General features: G+C 54.0%; 1 protein-coding gene across 1 annotated transcript in view; it reads left to right on the forward strand.

Annotated features, from left to right (window-relative positions):
* The window catches only part of KDM3A (lysine demethylase 3A), a 335,469-nt gene that overhangs the window by 286,165 nt on the left and 32,482 nt on the right, over positions 1-16,822 (forward strand). The window lies entirely within an intron of this gene.

The raw sequence follows: 16,822 nt of genomic DNA on the forward strand, positions 1-16,822 counted from the left end.
TTTAAAGTATGATTGCAGCTGTTATACACTCAGTTAGACTTTTCAGTTTTTAAATCTAAAGAGGGACTTTACACATGTTTTTATCTTCAATGCATCTGTAAATCTAGAGGCAAGTGTAAAGGGTAGCTATCGTTTGAAAAGCTAGAAATAACCTCATCCAACACGTATTATCCTATTTTTGATCTGAGGTTTTTAAATACATTTCAAATGGGTAATAGGTTCACTCTGAAAGACACGTTAGTGATGGATTCCTTACCTTAGAATATCCCCAGGCGTCAGACTGGATCCGGAAATGTTTGCGTAGCAATACCCCTGCTCGTCGGTAGGCGTCGTCTGCGGCTCCGCGTCCGTTGTCGGCGTCGTTAGCGCCGGAATGACGTCGTCGGAGTACTTAGACGCCGCCCATGCGGGCTGACGTCCGTTCTTCTTTTTTCCGCGCCATCTAGCGCAGATCCGTAGAAGCTCTACCCCTAGTCACTTTTTGACTAACCTTTTTTGATCTTTTGATAATTTCTTTCTTAGTCTTCGACTCTATCGGTGCTGGTAGGGATGCCCGGGTTCAAGCCCTGCTCGAAGTGCGACCGACTGATGTTGGTCACGGATCCCCATCGCCGGTGCCTGAAGTGCTTAGGCCTCGACCATGACGACCGTACCTGCTCCGACTGCCGGGCCCTGACGTCGAAGGCTAGGCGGGAGCGGTCCCGCAAGCGGCTCGAACTCCGGCAGTTGGCCCCGCGCCACTCCAGGTCCCGGTCCCACGGGAGGTCGAGGGACAGGTCGCGGGGTCGGAGTCATCGCAGCTCTGGGAGTGAACACCGGTCGTCAGGCTCCAAGTCCTCAGGTAAGAGGCATGAGAGGTCGGAGAGACGTCATCGTTCCTCCGACCCACCCAGACACTCGCACGATGCGGCCGGGGGCTCGGGCGACACCGCCCATGCGGCTCCGCGGGAGTCTCAAGCGTCGCCGCCTGCCCCACACCTTCGGGTCCCTGGGCACGGTGCGACGCCGGAGGAGATCGAACCGTACCTCATGGCCATGAGGTCCCTCCCTCCTCAGTCGGGTTCCGTGGCGCATCAGAGCCCAGCGGTCCCGGCTGGAGGCCCTAGCGGGTCGGGCGCTTCGGCCCCGATGCCGTCGGGTGAATCGGCCCCGGCGCCGCCGGCGACTTCGGTCCCAGCGCCGCAGGACCTCACCGGATCCGGTTCCGGATCCGGGTCGTCGACCTCACCGGCGCCGGCCCAACGGGTGTCGCCCCCGGCGCCGTCCCCAATGTTTCCTGCGGTCCGACTCTGGCGCCGCTGGGCGCCGCTTCTGACGGCCTTTGGAGATTTTTATTTCCATGAGGAGGCCCCGTCTACTAATCCTGTTTTACAGGAAACGGGTGACTAGGAAGATTGAGAGGGGTCTGAGGACCCTCTGGCACTGGAGTGCCAGTCTCAACAGGACTGGACATATGAGCTTGGGGAGGCCAGTGGTATTGACATTTCGCCAGATGCTGGATTTGTCTCCCCTCCGACCGTGGCTTCGGAGGAGGGGTCAACATATAGTGTGGTGTTGACGAGGGCGGCCAAGGCCCTAAACCTTGAGCTCCCCGTCACGGCCGTGAGGACTAACCTCCTCACTGAGGTCCTCAAACCGCAGTCAAGCTCCTCTGCTGCCGCTCAATGAGCCTTATGTGACGTTCTTGTGGGCACTTGGTCCAAGCCCGCCACAGGTCCGCCTGTGGATAGCACCGTGGCCAGACGCTACCGCCCGCACCCGGCGACCCTTGCTTTTTGTCCACCCATCCCACCCCGAGAGCCTGGTCATCCAGGCCTCCAATTCCCAGACCGCGTTCCCGTCGGCCCCGCCCGACCGGGAATCCAAGAGATATGAACAGTTCGGGAAGAAGGCGTTCTCATCTGTGAGCTTAGGGCTGCGGTCTGGAAATACCCCCTGTCTCTTGGGCCGCTACACCCACACTCTGTGGGACACTGTTGCTGAGGAGCTGCCACAATGCCCGGAAGAGGTCCGGGCTAAACTCGCCCAAACCCTTGCGAAGGGCCGAGATGCAGCGCGCTATTCCATCCGGTGTGGGCTGGATACCACGGACTCACTGGGCAGGGCAATGGCAACGACAGTGGTGGTTCGACGCCACGCCTGGTAGAGGTCCGCCAACTTCTCGGCCGATGTCCAGGCCACACTGCTGGACATGCCGTTCGATGGCCGTCGCCTCTTCGGCGACAAGGCAGACCATGTGCTGGAAAGTTTTAAGGATTCCAGGGCTACGGCCAAGTCCTTGGGCCTCTCGGCCCCACGCCAGCAAACAGGTGCCTTTCGCTCCTTTCGTGGCCACGGAAGGGGTGCCCGCACACGTGCTGCCCGCCACTCGCCACAATGTTCAACAGCACGGTGGCGGCCGTGGAAACAGCCGTGGCGGCGGTCGGGGACAACGGTGAGGCCAGTTCACACCTCCCTCCGCAGCACCCGCCTCAAAACATTCCTAGTCAGAGTATTCAGGCCCAAGTGACGCCTGTGGGAGGCAGGGTTCGCCATCACCTCTCCCACTGGTGCACTATCACGTCAGACAGGTGGGTGCTGCTGATCGTCTGAAGGGGCTACTCCCTCCCCTTCGAGGAGACCCCTCCATCCATGCCACCGCGTGTCGGAGGATCACTTGCAACTTTTGCAAGAGGAAGTCACGGCCCTCTTGGCCAAGGGGAACATTGAGCGCGTTCCAGGGCCAGAAGTAGGGTGTGGATGTTACTCCCACTACTTTCTGGTACCCAAGAAGGGCAAAGGAGGCCTACGCCCTATCTTGGACCTGCGGAACGTCAGCGGCTTCCTCCGGAAGGAGAAGTTCAAGATGCTGACTTTGGTTCAGGTCCTAGCTGCCCTGGACCCAGAAGACTGGCTGCTAGCGTTGGACTTGCAGGACGCTTATTTTCACATCACCGTCCTGCCGGCCCACGGGCGTTACCTGCGGTTCACGGTAGGCCAAGAGCACTTTCAGTTTACCGTGCTCCCCTTCGGCTTTACCAGCGCCCCCCGGGTGTTCACGAAGGTGATGGTGCTGGTCGCAGCTCATCTGCGCAGGTTAGGGGTGTCAGTCTTCCCCTGCCTAGACGACTGGTTGTTGAAGGCGGGCTCGCCCCAGACAGTCGTCAGCCACCTCCAGACTACGGCCGACCTCCTGCATTTGCTGGGGTTCTCCATCAATGTGCCGAAGTCGCACCTGTGTCCCTCTCAGAAGCTCATCTTCATCGGAGCGGTTCTCGACTCGGCGCAAATTCGGGTTTACCCTCCTGAACAGCGGGTTCGGGATATACAAGCTCTGATTCCCATCTTTCAGCCTTTATCCCGAGTCTCGGTCAGGTTGACGCTGCGGCTTCTGGGGCTGATGGCCTCCTGCATCCTTCTGGTGCCTCACGCCCGGTGGCGGATGCGGGCTCTGCAGTGGGACCTGAAGTTTCAGTGGGCACAGCATCAGGGCAACCTGTCAGATCATGTCTTGATCTCGGAGGGCACTGCGAGACAACTGCAGTGGTGGCTCACGGACCGCGATTGGGTCAGTGGCAGATCTCTCTCCCTACCCCACACGGAGCACGTGGTTGTGACAGACGCATCCCTCCAGGGCTGGGGAGGACACATGGGAGAGGCGAAGATCAGAGGCCTCTGGTCTCCGGCGGAGTCCCGGCTCCATAGCAACCTTTTGGAGCTGCGGTCGATTCGTCTAGCACTGAAGGCATTCCTCCCCTCTGTCCGGGGGAGTGTAGTGCAGGTGTTCACGGACAACACCACCGCCATGTGGTACTGCAACAAACAGGGCGGGGTGGGGTCGTGGACCCTTTGCCAGGAGGCTCTGCGCCTCTGGAAATGGCTGGAACATCAGGGCATGACCCTGGTGGTTCAACACCTGGCAGGCTCTCTGAATGCCAGGGCGGACGAACTCAGCCGTCAGTGCATGATGGATCACGAATGGCGTCTGAATTCTGACGTGGTGCAAGGCCTCTTTCGGCAATGGGGAGAGCCTTGGTTAGATCTATTCGCCACAGAAGAGAACGCGCAATGTCATCTGTTCTGCGCGTTGGAATTTACAAGGCGGCACTCGCTCTGAGACGCTTTTCGTCGCGAGTGGAGTTGCGGTCTATTGTACGCCTTTCCACCTATACCACTTCTGCCCAGAGGGCTGAAGAAGATCAGGCGCGACCGGGCCCAGGTTATCCTTGTGGCTCCGGACTGGGCACGAAGATACTGGTATCCCAAGGTACTCAGCATGTCAGTCGATCCCCCGATTCGTCTGCCTCTTCGGGAGGACCTTCTGTCGCAGCAGCAGGGGACGGTCCTGCACCCGAACCTGTCCAGTCTCCACCTACAAGCTTGGAGATTGAGCGGCGGCAGTTGAGGCCATTTGACTTGCCTCCCGAAGTCTGTGATATCATTCTGGCAGCCAGGCGTCCCTCCACAAAGTCGGTATACGCCTACATGTGGAACAGATTTGTGGCATGGTGCACAGCAAAGGCTGTGGACCCTCTCTCTGCACCCCTTTCTGAAGTTCTACTCTTCCTTCTTTCCCTTGCCCAGCAGGGCTCTGCTCTGGGCACTCTTAAGGGGTACTTTTCTGCTCTTTCCGCCTTCTTACGGCTACCTGATCAGCCTTCCTTATTCAAGTCCCCCTTTTTAAATAGATTTCTGAAGGGCATCACACACATGTTCCCTTCGTGATGCCCCAGTGGGACTTGAATCTTGTACTCACTTATCTAATGTGTGCTCCCTTTGAGCCGCTCCATAACTATCCTCTCTGTCTTCTGACCCTGAAGACTGCTTTCCTGGTTGCCATCACCTCTGCCAGGAGAGTGAGTGAGCCCCAGGCTCTTTCGTCTACTCCACCTTTCCTCTCTGTTCACCCGGACAAGGTTGTGTTGCGGACAAGACCTTCCTTTCTGCCCAAGGTTGTCACGGTCTTCTACATCAGGCAGTCCATTACCTTGCCCACCTTCTTTCCACCTCCGCATCCCTCGAAAGAGGAAGAGAGGCTCCACCGTCTGGACCCAAAACGTGCGCTCTTATTACCTAGATCGCACACGCCAGTTCCGAGTGGATGACCAACTCTTTGTTGGTTTCGTGGGCACGAAGAAGGGAAAGGCGGTACACAAGAGGACCATTTCGCGGTGGATCATCTTGTGTACTCAGGCATGTTACTCCATGGCCAAAAAGGAGCCCCCTGCTGCATTGCGGGCTCATTCCACTCGAGCCACTGCAACAACTGCCTTGGGCCGAGGAGTCCCCTTACAGGACACTTGCCAGGCAGCTACGTGGGCCTCTTGCACACGTTCGCAAGACACTACTGCCTGGACAGTCCAGTCTGGAGGGATGGCTTCTTTGGCCGTTCCGTCCTCCAGGACTTTCTGGTGTGATTATTGGTTCTCAAACCCACCACCGGGGTTGGTATTGCTGGGGTATCTATTCTAAGGTAAGGAATCTATCACTAACGTGTCTCTTACAGATGCACAAGTTACTACTTGTGTAACGATCTATCTGTAAGAGACATTAGTTAGTGATAGATTCCTTACCGACCCACCCATCCTCCCCGTTCTGCGAACTGATATCTAGGGTTAAGGTCATCCCCTTTCAGGGCCCTAGTTTCATGGCACCAGTGTTGGTTCTATCATGGCTCTGCGTATCTGGCGCGGAAAAGCTGTGTATCAGAACTGACATCAGCACGCATGGGCGGCGTCTAAGTACTCCGACGTCATTCCGGCGCTAACGACGCCGACGACTGACGCGGAGCCGCAGACGACTCCTACTGCCACGCAGGGGCATTGCTACGCAAAAATTTCCGGATCCAGTCTGACGCCTGGGGATATTCTAAGGAAAGGAGTCTATCACTAACTGTCTCTTACAGATATCGTTACACAAGTAGTAACTTGTGCGTTCGAGGCATGTGGGCTGCTGAATTCATATCTGTGCATAGATCGCCACCTAGTGTTGGGTCCGGATGATCGCACATTGTTGTCCTGGAAGAGTCTTCGAAGTATCACGAGATAGGTGGCTCCTCCCCTGGACTACAGTGCGCATGGGCATCGACTCCATCCCCAGATTGGTTTTTTCCGCCATTGGGTTCGGATGTTCTTTCTTGACTCTTGTTCGGAAACTTTGTATTGACTCTTTCCTAAGGCCAAAAGGCCTTCGAAGCGTCGGTATTGTCTCGTTCGGTGCCTCTTTTCCAGTTCGAACCGGACGTCGGAGGCTGCTTCTCGCTTTCGACGACAAAGGCCCAGACTACGACGACGGATCGGAGCCCGTTTAAACGATGCCCCGTCTGTAATTCAAAATACCCTTACATTGACGTGCACCCAGTGTGCAATAAATGTTTGTCCCCCGAGCACGACGATGCCAGCTGTATGGCCTGCTCGAAGTTCCGCTCCAAGAAGACGCTTAAACTTCGACGCGCAGCAAGACAGTCGGCGCCCGAGCCGGTCAACATCTTCGAGGCCGGTGACGAAGAAGGCGCCGAAGAAGAAGAGGAGGTTCCTGAAGAGTCGGAACCTGCGTCGGAGCACGACTCCAACTTCGAGGTGGACGAGCAGGTTGAAGACTACGTCCACGAAGAAGACGTAGTCGAGGTAGGGGACGACGAAGGGGCCATCGGAGCCGTTGATGACTCCAGTGATGAGCCAGGCCCAACCGCAGTAGCGGGGCCTATAACTGACATTACGCTACCTACGGCTGAGGTCAAGGCATCGCCGAGAGGCCTTAGCCAAGATCTTCCTTTACATTCTATAGCCCCGCGTCCAAGCCAGGCTAAGAATACATCGAAGGAGCCATCGGTCGATCCTTCAAAATCAAAACCGAAACCAACGGAACCGAAACTACTTAAAATGGTGGTCGGTTCGACGTCGACGCCAGTCAAATCAAAGACTAACGACGACCCTTCGACGTCGAAAGGGGCCGTCGCGTCGAAGACTGGGGCGTCGAAGCAGGGCTAGACCGTCAAACACGTCACCTCGACACAGTCGGCGTCGACGCTCAAAGATGGCAACAAGACCAAAGACCTCCAGTCCAAGAAGGCCGTCGAGCCGAAGATTTCAGCGCTCAAGCCAATGCTGAGCAAACAACTCGAGTCGAAAACCAAAGCCGACCCAAAACAGCAGGTGTCGTCGACGCCTAAGACAGGGCTTGCTACACACCGGGAGCTCGAGTCGGCGCAATCGAGCAAGCGTCCTACTCAGTCGCCGAAGCGGCTCGAATCAACCACTACCACTAGCTCAAAACAAGTCGGCCACCCTCCGATTAAGTTCGGCCTACCACCAACGGCTCGAGCAAAGCATCTCGAACACCACAGAGACACCGACCCTTCAAAAACGTCGTCCGCGCCTTCGAAGCCCACCCCTGAAGGGATTGTGTTCCACAAGCCCTCGTACGACAACCAGTCGAAACTCTTCATCGACTCGGAATCGGGCAGGCTAACCATCCATAACCGAAGATCGCACCTGAACATCCCTTGGAGGGTTACAAAAAAATCCTCTTAAGGAAGAAAGACTCGGCCACCTCACCAGTTCTCTTTGAACCCGTTCAGGACTATCCACAACAAATGGCATATTCTCCAGCACAAAGCGAGGAGGACCTGGGTGAAGACTACGGTCAGGCTGCCTTCACTTATCACGCTGACACTGATCAGGACGAACCTCACCAGTGGTCTGGGGCTGTAGATCAAACTGTGGACCCTGATGATCCACAAGCTGCACCGGACGCTCAGTCCTACAGCGTCAAAACGTCGCCAACTGAGGACACTGCGGCGTTCAACGCTTTGATAGAGAGGGCGGCCCTCAACCATGACGTGGAAATGCACGCTGAACCTGTGGAAGAAGATTTCTTGTTCGACACTTTCGCCACCTCTGAAAGATCCACTAAGACTTTGCCTATGCTTAAAGGGGTCCTCAAGCATGCTGCGGACAATTTCAAGGAACCCACGAAAGCAAGGGTTATCAACCCACGGATTGAAAAAAATATAGGCCTGCTCCAGTGGACCCCACCTACATCAAAGGCCAGCTCCCATTGGACTCCCTTATAGTAGCCAATGCCCGCAAGAGGGCAAACTAGTGGTGACGCTCCTCCTCCGGACAAAGAATCAAAGATCCTGGAGGCGTCAGGAAAGCGCGTAGCAGCACAGGCTGCTAATATTTGGGGAATTTCAAATACACAGGCCCTGTTGGCTAGATATGACAGGGCTCACTACGATACACTAGAACAGCTGTTGCAACACCTGCCTGATGTTTACAAGGAGGGAGCAGAAATGATGATACAGGAAGGGAAGTTGATTTCTAATGTATCCATCAAATGCGCACTGGATGCAGCAGACACGGCAGCTAGGGCCATCAACACTAGTGTAATGCTAAGACGTCACGCATGGCTCCGCATCTCAGGATTCAAACCCGAGATTCAAACAACTCTGCTCAACCAGACGGTTAACTCGGACTTCCTTTTTGGCCCCGAGGTAGACACAACACTCGGGAAAAAAAAAAAGGACACAGACAGCGAAATCCATGGGGGCTCTGCAATCTCAGCAGTTTCGGGGCAGTTCCTTTCGTCGCTCCGGTAATAGGGGAGCCTCTAGAGGACAGGCTTTACAGCAGGCCCAGTACACCAAATGGAGCACGCAATCCACCTATACAAAGAATACCAGGGGTGGATACCGTGGGAACAGCGCCAAAGGCAGAGGACGTGGCAATAACAACGCCAGATCCTCCGCTCCCAACAGTGACGCCTTGTCACTGCCTCCCGACCATCTAACACCTGTCGGGGGAAGACTCCAGCAGTTCCTCCCAGTCTGGGAAGGCATTACCATGGACAGGTGGGTGAGACAACTTATCCGATACGGCTATTGTCTAGAACTAACCTACCCCCTGTAGGAAGGTACATCCTGACTATGGTTGCCCCCAATTTTTTTGCCCTGTGTTTTAGCTGGTTTTGGACATAGTCGACCTGGGACCCTGCCAATCAGGACCCCAGGCCTACTGCTCTCTCTTTAAAATGGATTCCATGTACCCTAGGTACATTTCCAATTGGTACTGGGCCACCCTATCAGACCCTGTAACTCAGGGCATGGGTGTACCCAGGGCTGCCAGGGGCTGCAGCATGTATTATGCCACCCCTGGCTGGCCTCCTAAATTTGACACAACTGGCTGCATGACAGCTGGGGCAAAGTCGTGTAATCACCCTTTGCTGTAGGTGTAGTATACCTATACCTAACCCTAAAATGGACACACAGATTCCTATCAGTCACTCCTATAGCAGGCCTTGACAATCCTGAAGGCAGAGTGCTTGGAATCGTGTGAGATGGTGCTCTGGCATGAGCTGAGCCTGTCTGCAGCTTGCGGAATCAAGTCCTAATAGCTGTTCCATGATATCGCATACCATATACTCTTAAGTGCATTATAATCCTCGCGGTTAAATGCTAACTTTGGTATTGCTTTATCAAAACATGTCGAGTAAGGTGTCATACGAATTGGAATACTAACCCCTCGCCAATTCTGGCGACGGGGTTAGCATTCCACCCTTCTAGAGGGACACGACATGTATGTAACTGTGAACCCCGGTTAAAGTTAAGCAAAGCCTCAGCTCCACAAAATGGATGCTGCCACCACAGACACGAGTCTGACCCCCTGCAGCTGGGAGTCCTCCCAGTGAGGGGAGCCTGGACAAAGGGTTTCCTGTCAGGGGCGGTGCTAGCACCGTCCCAGACATGGTTTTGTGTATCCTGGGTAGGCAGGGCTTTTCAGGAAGGTGACTGCTGAGTGGCACCCCGGTGCTCACTACGCATAGGCCAGTCAGAACCAGTTCCAGGGGCACACCAGCCCCTGGCCTGGGGAAGTCCGGCAGGGGAGAGGGGTGTAACCACCCCCCTCCTGGTCCCACCCATAGGCAGGACCTAGTCACCGGGTCAGCCCCCTTTTTTAGTATAAAGATAGGAGCGGGCCCCCTGTTCAAATTAGATCATCTTTGGAATCAAGATACCACTTTCTTCGAAAGGACTTCACGATTTCTTCTTCAAGATTCTCCCTTGTGGCTAAGGAGTAGTCACCCTGCATCAAGCGGGCACCATCCTAAAGAACACTGCGGTCTGCTGCAAGTCCTTCATCACGAATCCGACGACCCAGCTCGACGAGACCCGGCTTCCCTGGCACCTCTGACCTCTACTCACCTCTACAGCCCAGCTGAGAACCGTGAGTGCGACGAGACCTCAAGGGACCGACGATCGCCAAGACTGCACGACATCTTTACTGCAAGCCCACCGTGTCCTCCACTGGTGAGTGCTTTGGGGTCCGAGAAGCCCCGACCCTGCGCAGCTCCAGCACCCAAGATCAGCCTCCCTGCATCTCCACGATCTGCGTGGGGCCCTTCTGCTGTTTGCTGTGCACCGCGTTGTTTGGCTACTAGCCGGCTGGCTTGTGGCCTTCTGAACGACGCCCAACGACTTCACGACTGCTGGTCTGGTTGCTCCAGGCTGGCCTTTGCTTCCTTCTTCAAGAGAGGCACCCCGGACCCTCCTGGTCCACTCCAGACGCCATTTTAGGTCCACCGCGTGGGCTTGAATTTGCCAAGGCTTTGTTACCCAATCCTGGGTCCAGCGACGCCGACAGCTTCTATCTTCGTGGGACAGCTCGATCCTCCATCCTGGTCGCCGACAACGCCTCCTGGTCCGTGAGATCTTCGAGTCAAGCGTCACCCACTCACCTAGTCGAGGTGGCTACCATCCGGTGCCCTCCTGGTGCCCACTGACTACTGGCTAGTAGTCTCGAACTTGGTCCCCTCTGCTTTCAGGTGTCATCTATCTTCAAGATCCAGGCTTGGATCCGACTGAACTTTCTTCACTGGTCACCGGCCAGCATCTTTTCTTCCGGCTCCTGGTCCGTCTACGAGGATTCCCGACGTCTTTTCAGACCTATGCAGCTGCAGCCCCTGGGCTAGGTAACTTCGGCATTTCGGTGCCCCAGCATAGCCTCACTATCCAAGGGTCAGAATCTACTTTCGTTTTCTCCCTACCAGGTCGGGTTCGCCCGAGAACACTAACTTTCTAATTCCTAGCTACCATAGACTTTTGTCCCGCATCTCGCGTGAGAGTGCACACACTGCACCCGAGTCCCCTAGGCCTCCTAGACATAATCTAACGATTCCCTAGTCAAGTCCTAGCGATTCCAAAAGCTATTAGTACTGTACTTACCTGCTAGGAATTTCGCATTCCACTTTCAGAGTATATGGTTTTCCGTGCCCCTCGGGCATTTGTATATACTGTGCTAACTTAAGTATTTTTGTAAGAGTTTTGGTTTGTGCTTAGTACCCTGTCCTCATAAAGAGTACAGGGCTGTTGTGATCTTTAAATAAATAACTGTTTATTTTCATAACACTTGTGTGGTGTCCTTTCACTTGGTATTCAAGGGGTATATGTGTGGTAAACAGCTGGCTTAACGCGCCCTCTCGAGTCTTTAGCCTTAGACTGCTCGTATCCACGCTACTAGGATAGCTGGTCTATAAGGTTGACTTACAACCAATCATCAATAAGGGTTGCTGGACTGATACATAGTGTTCACTAGAATAGTGAGCACTGCATATCAGGCCACCTTCTCACATTGGTGAGCAGCGGTTGGGATTTGAGCTTGCTGTTGTTTTACCACACGTATCCTAAGAATATCTTGTTGAAAGATCACATAAAGTACTGTTAGGTACATATAACTAAAGCTTAGAATACTCTGAGTTCTACTGAACCAGCTGTTGTAGCTCCTCAAGGCTTAGCACACCTTGGCTGCAACTCTAGCAAGGGATCAGTAGGTAACACATAGTGTAGGTAGGTGCATCACTTACACCACACTAGAATCAGCATGTCAGACAAAGGAGGAAACTCTGAGTATCCCCTTGTGTCAGTGGACCCTCCACAGGTCCTTACTTCAAAATATGCTGCTCTTAGCTTCCATGAGATGAGACAAGTGTGTACTCTCAGGAAACTAAAACAGGGGTCTAACCCCACCACTTCCTTTCTGATTGGTCTCTTAGAGGCTTATGATGCCAGTAGGGCTGGTAACCCAGACCCTTCTAATCCAGAAGGAAGTTTGCCCTCCTTACAGGGTCCCTTTGATATCCATCCCCTCCATGAGGCAGATGATGCTGAGGAGGAGGATGAGTTGTCTGGGGATGAGGCAGATAAGGGACAGGTAGAAGTCAGAAGACTAACCAGGTCCAACTTAAGCAGACATGAGATTGGTACTGGGGGACCCCTGGGCCCACTCTCAGGTCAGCTTAACATTGGGAATGGACGAGTTAGGTCTCTATCAAGAGGCTCTAACAGATCCTTTCGAACCAATGGCTCTCTCAACTCTTCTCACAGAGGAATGTCTTCCCCTAAGAGGAGAGTGTATGAAGCTGAAGAAAGGGCAATCAAACTGAGGATTGAAAGGGAAGAACTTGCCCTGGCCAAAGAGAGACTTGCCCTTGCTAGAGAGCAAGAATTATGTGGGCTACAGCCCACTGGTGGCAGCAATAATCCTAGCAATAGGGAAAGGAGTTTTGATAAAAAGCACCTGAATAAGATAGTGCCCCCCTTTAAAGAAGGGGATGACATCCACAAATGGATTACTGCTTTGGAGAGAGCCTGCACTGTGCAGGGTGTTCCCCAAAGTCAGTGGGCAGCTATCTTGTGGCTCTCCTTTGATGGTAAAGGTAGAGATAAGCTCCTCACCACAAGGGTGGAGGATGCTAACAATTACAAAATCTTGAAGAACGTACTGGTTGATGGGTTTGGTTTAACCACTGAACAATACAGGATGCTGTTCAGAGACACCCAGAAAACTCAGTCTCAAGATTGGACTGACTTTGTTGATTGTGCCACTAAGGCTTTTGAAGGCTGGCTACTGGGTAGTAAGGTTACTGATTTTAAAGGATTGTATAATCTGATTATGAGGGAGCAAATCTTAAATAATTGTCAGAACCAGCTATTACATCAGCACCTGGTAGACTCTGAGTTGACCTCTCCACAGGAATTGGGTAAGAGGGCAGACAAATGGGTCAGAACCAGGGTTAGGCCTAAAAACCAGGGTGGTGACCAGAAAAAGGAATCAACCAAGCCTCAAGAGAAGGGTGGGGATAAATCCACAGAGAAGACTTCCCAAGGGCCCCAAAACTCCAACAAGGGTGGTGGGTCCCAGAACACTCCTTCAGAACAGAAGAAACCTTATTGCCATACCTGTAAACAGGTGGGCCATTACAAAAGTGATGCCAAGTGCCCTAAAAATAGCAATAAGGAAAACATACCCCCAAGTAACACTCCCAGACCTCCTGTTACCACTAGTGGTAATCCCCCAGGTGGTGGGAGTGCCCCCAAGAATGTGGTGGGCATTACTTTGGGCAATCAGGAGGACTATGGCCTAGCCAGGTTCCCTGACCACACTCTTGTCTGTGAGACTGGCATGGGGTTTGCCAACTTCACTACTGGACCCCACATTTTGGGAAAGTATAGACAAGAAGTTTTAGTGAATGGTCAGAAAGTTGAGGCATTCAGAGACACAGGAGCCAGCCTCACCATGGTGAGTGACCATCTGGTCCCCTCTGCTCAACTGACCCCTGGTTTTACTTATCAGGTGACAGACATTCATGGAGTGAAGAGAAGGCATCCCATGGCAGTAGTCAAGCTCAGCTGGGGTAATGTCACAGGGCCCATGAGAGTGGCAGTGACAGATAACCTACCTGTAGATTGCTTACTGGGGAATGACCTGGAACTCTCAGCATGGGCTGAGGTGGAGCAAGAAACTCACTCCAGAATGATAGGCCTATCCAGACAGGTTAGTGGGGCAGTAATAGCTACAGCCCCAGTCCAAGCACCATTCCTCCCTGAAAAGGTTGGAAGGGCAGTGGTAGCCACTGCCCAGGCTCAGACAGACTTTCCAGAGCAGGATAGGAGGGCTGTGACAGTCACAGCCCAAACACAAACTGAGTGCCCTCCTGAAAAGGTTGGCAAGGTTGAAATGGCCTCAGTCTCTACTCAAACAGATAGTGAGGTTGTGAAGCCTGAAACAATGGATCACTCCACTCAAACAGAGAGCATTGAGGAGGAAGAAGAGTCTTCCCCCTCCCAGACACTAGGTGAGAGCCAGCCTCCTCAGGGAACTGACTCTACCCCTGTTGAAGGAACTGCCCCAGAGGTAGTCAGGCCTAGCCTGGCAGAGCCCCTGATGGCAGTGGAACCTTCCCAGGTGGGACCCAGTCTGGAGCAGGTAACCTGCACCTCTCTACCCTGCCTCAGTCAGCCCAGGGCTGAAGAGGACAGGGAGGCCAGTGGTGGACCCCAAAGGGCCCCCTGTCCAAAAGAACCCCTTAATCAGCAGATTAGGATCACTGAAGCTGGTAAACCTAGCCAAGTGAAAACAGAACAGACTCCTGAGGGATCCCCCTTAAAAGTAGTTAGGGAACTCCCACAGCTGGGCACTGTTGGGCACAGCCAAACATGGGGCCTAAAAACCCCAGACCTGACCTGTCCCTCCAGTAAGCCAAACAGAGGGACTCAGCCTCCAGCTTTAGGTAGCCAGAGGCTGACCCTGAGAGCTCAGTGCATCTCAGCTAAAGAAAGAAAGGCACACATGATGAATGGTGATTGGAGGAAGTTGAGCCCAAAGGTAGAGGAGCCTCACGTCAGTACTCCATCCCAGCATCAGCCTTCTTCTTTCCCAAGACACACCAGAGACAGAGATTCCCTATGGTGGAGACCCTCAGATACCCTTAGGGTGAGGGGTTGCCTAGTGGACCATGACACAGGGGGAAACCAAGCCAGAGCTGGTCCTTCCTTATATGGCCACTTAGGTAATAGAGGCTTACCTGGACAAGGATAGCCTTATCTCCTTTCGTTTGGGGGGGGGTTGTGTAGGAAGGTACATCCTGACTATGGTTGCCCCCAATTTTTTTGCCCTGTGTTTTAGCTGGTTTTGGACATAGTCGACCTGGGACCCTGCCAATCAGGACCCCAGGCCTACTGCTCTCTCTTTAAAATGGATTCCATGTACCCTAGGTACATTTCCAATTGGTACTGGGCCACCCTATCAGACCCTGTAACTCAGGGCATGGGTGTACCCAGGGCTGCCAGGGGCTGCAGCATGTATTATGCCACCCCTGGCTGGCCTCCTAAATTTGACACAACTGGCTGCATGACAGCTGGGGCAAAGTCGTGTAATCACCCTTTGCTGTAGGTGTAGTATACCTATACCTAACCCTAAAATGGACACACAGATTCCTATCAGTCACTCCTATAGCAGGCCTTGACAATCCTGAAGGCAGAGTGCTTGGAATCGTGTGAGATGGTGCTCTGGCATGAGCTGAGCCTGTCTGCAGCTTGCGGAATCAAGTCCTAATAGCTGTTCCATGATATCGCATACCATATACTCTTAAGTGCATTATAATCCTCGCGGTTAAATGCTAACTTTGGTATTGCTTTATCAAAACATGTCGAGTAAGGTGTCATACGAATTGGAATACTAACCCCTCGCCAATTCTGGCGACGGGGTTAGCATTCCACCCTTCTAGAGGGACACGACATGTATGTAACTGTGAACCCCGGTTAAAGTTAAGCAAAGCCTCAGCTCCACAAAATGGATGCTGCCACCACAGACACGAGTCTGACCCCCTGCAGCTGGGAGTCCTCCCAGTGAGGGGAGCCTGGACAAAGGGTTTCCTGTCAGGGGCGGTGCTAGCACCGTCCCAGACATGGTTTTGTGTATCCTGGGTAGGCAGGGCTTTTCAGGAAGGTGACTGCTGAGTGGCACCCCGGTGCTCACTACGCATAGGCCAGTCAGAACCAGTTCCAGGGGCACACCAGCCCCTGGCCTGGGGAAGTCCGGCAGGGGAGAGGGGTGTAACCACCCCCCTCCTGGTCCCACCCATAGGCAGGACCTAGTCACCGGGTCAGCCCCCTTTTTTAGTATAAAGATAGGAGCGGGCCCCCTGTTCAAATTAGATCATCTTTGGAATCAAGATACCACTTTCTTCGAAAGGACTTCACGATTTCTTCTTCAAGATTCTCCCTTGTGGCTAAGGAGTAGTCACCCTGCATCAAGCGGGCACCATCCTAAAGAACACTGCGGTCTGCTGCAAGTCCTTCATCACGAATCCGACGACCCAGCTCGACGAGACCCGGCTTCCCTGGCACCTCTGACCTCTACTCACCTCTACAGCCCAGCTGAGAACCGTGAGTGCGACGAGACCTCAAGGGACCGACGATCGCCAAGACTGCACGACATCTTTACTGCAAGCCCACCGTGTCCTCCACTGGTGAGTGCTTTGGGGTCCGAGAAGCCCCGACCCTGCGCAGCTCCAGCACCCAAGATCAGCCTCCCTGCATCTCCACGATCTGCGTGGGGCCCTTCTGCTGTTTGCTGTGCACCGCGTTGTTTGGCTACTAGCCGGCTGGCTTGTGGCCTTCTGAACGACGCCCAACGACTTCACGACTGCTGGTCTGGTTGCTCCAGGCTGGCCTTTGCTTCCTTCTTCAAGAGAGGCACCCCGGACCCTCCTGGTCCACTCCAGACGCCATTTTAGGTCCACCGCGTGGGCTTGAATTTGCCAAGGCTTTGTTACCCAATCCTGGGTCCAGCGACGCCGACAGCTTCTATCTTCGTGGGACAGCTCGATCCTCCATCCTGGTCGCCGACAACGCCTCCTGGTCCGTGAGATCTTCGAGTCAAGCGTCACCCACTCACCTAGTCGAGGTGGCTACCATCCGGTGCCCTCCTGGTGCCCACTGACTACTGGCTAGTAGTCTCGAACTTGGTCCCCTCTGCTTTCAGGTGTCATCTATCTTCAAGAT

The sequence above is a fragment of the Lissotriton vulgaris genome, chromosome 3_2, assembly GCF_964263255.1.
Source record: "Lissotriton vulgaris chromosome 3_2, aLisVul1.2, whole genome shotgun sequence".
In the NCBI taxonomy this organism is placed as follows: domain Eukaryota; kingdom Metazoa; phylum Chordata; class Amphibia; order Caudata; family Salamandridae; genus Lissotriton; species Lissotriton vulgaris.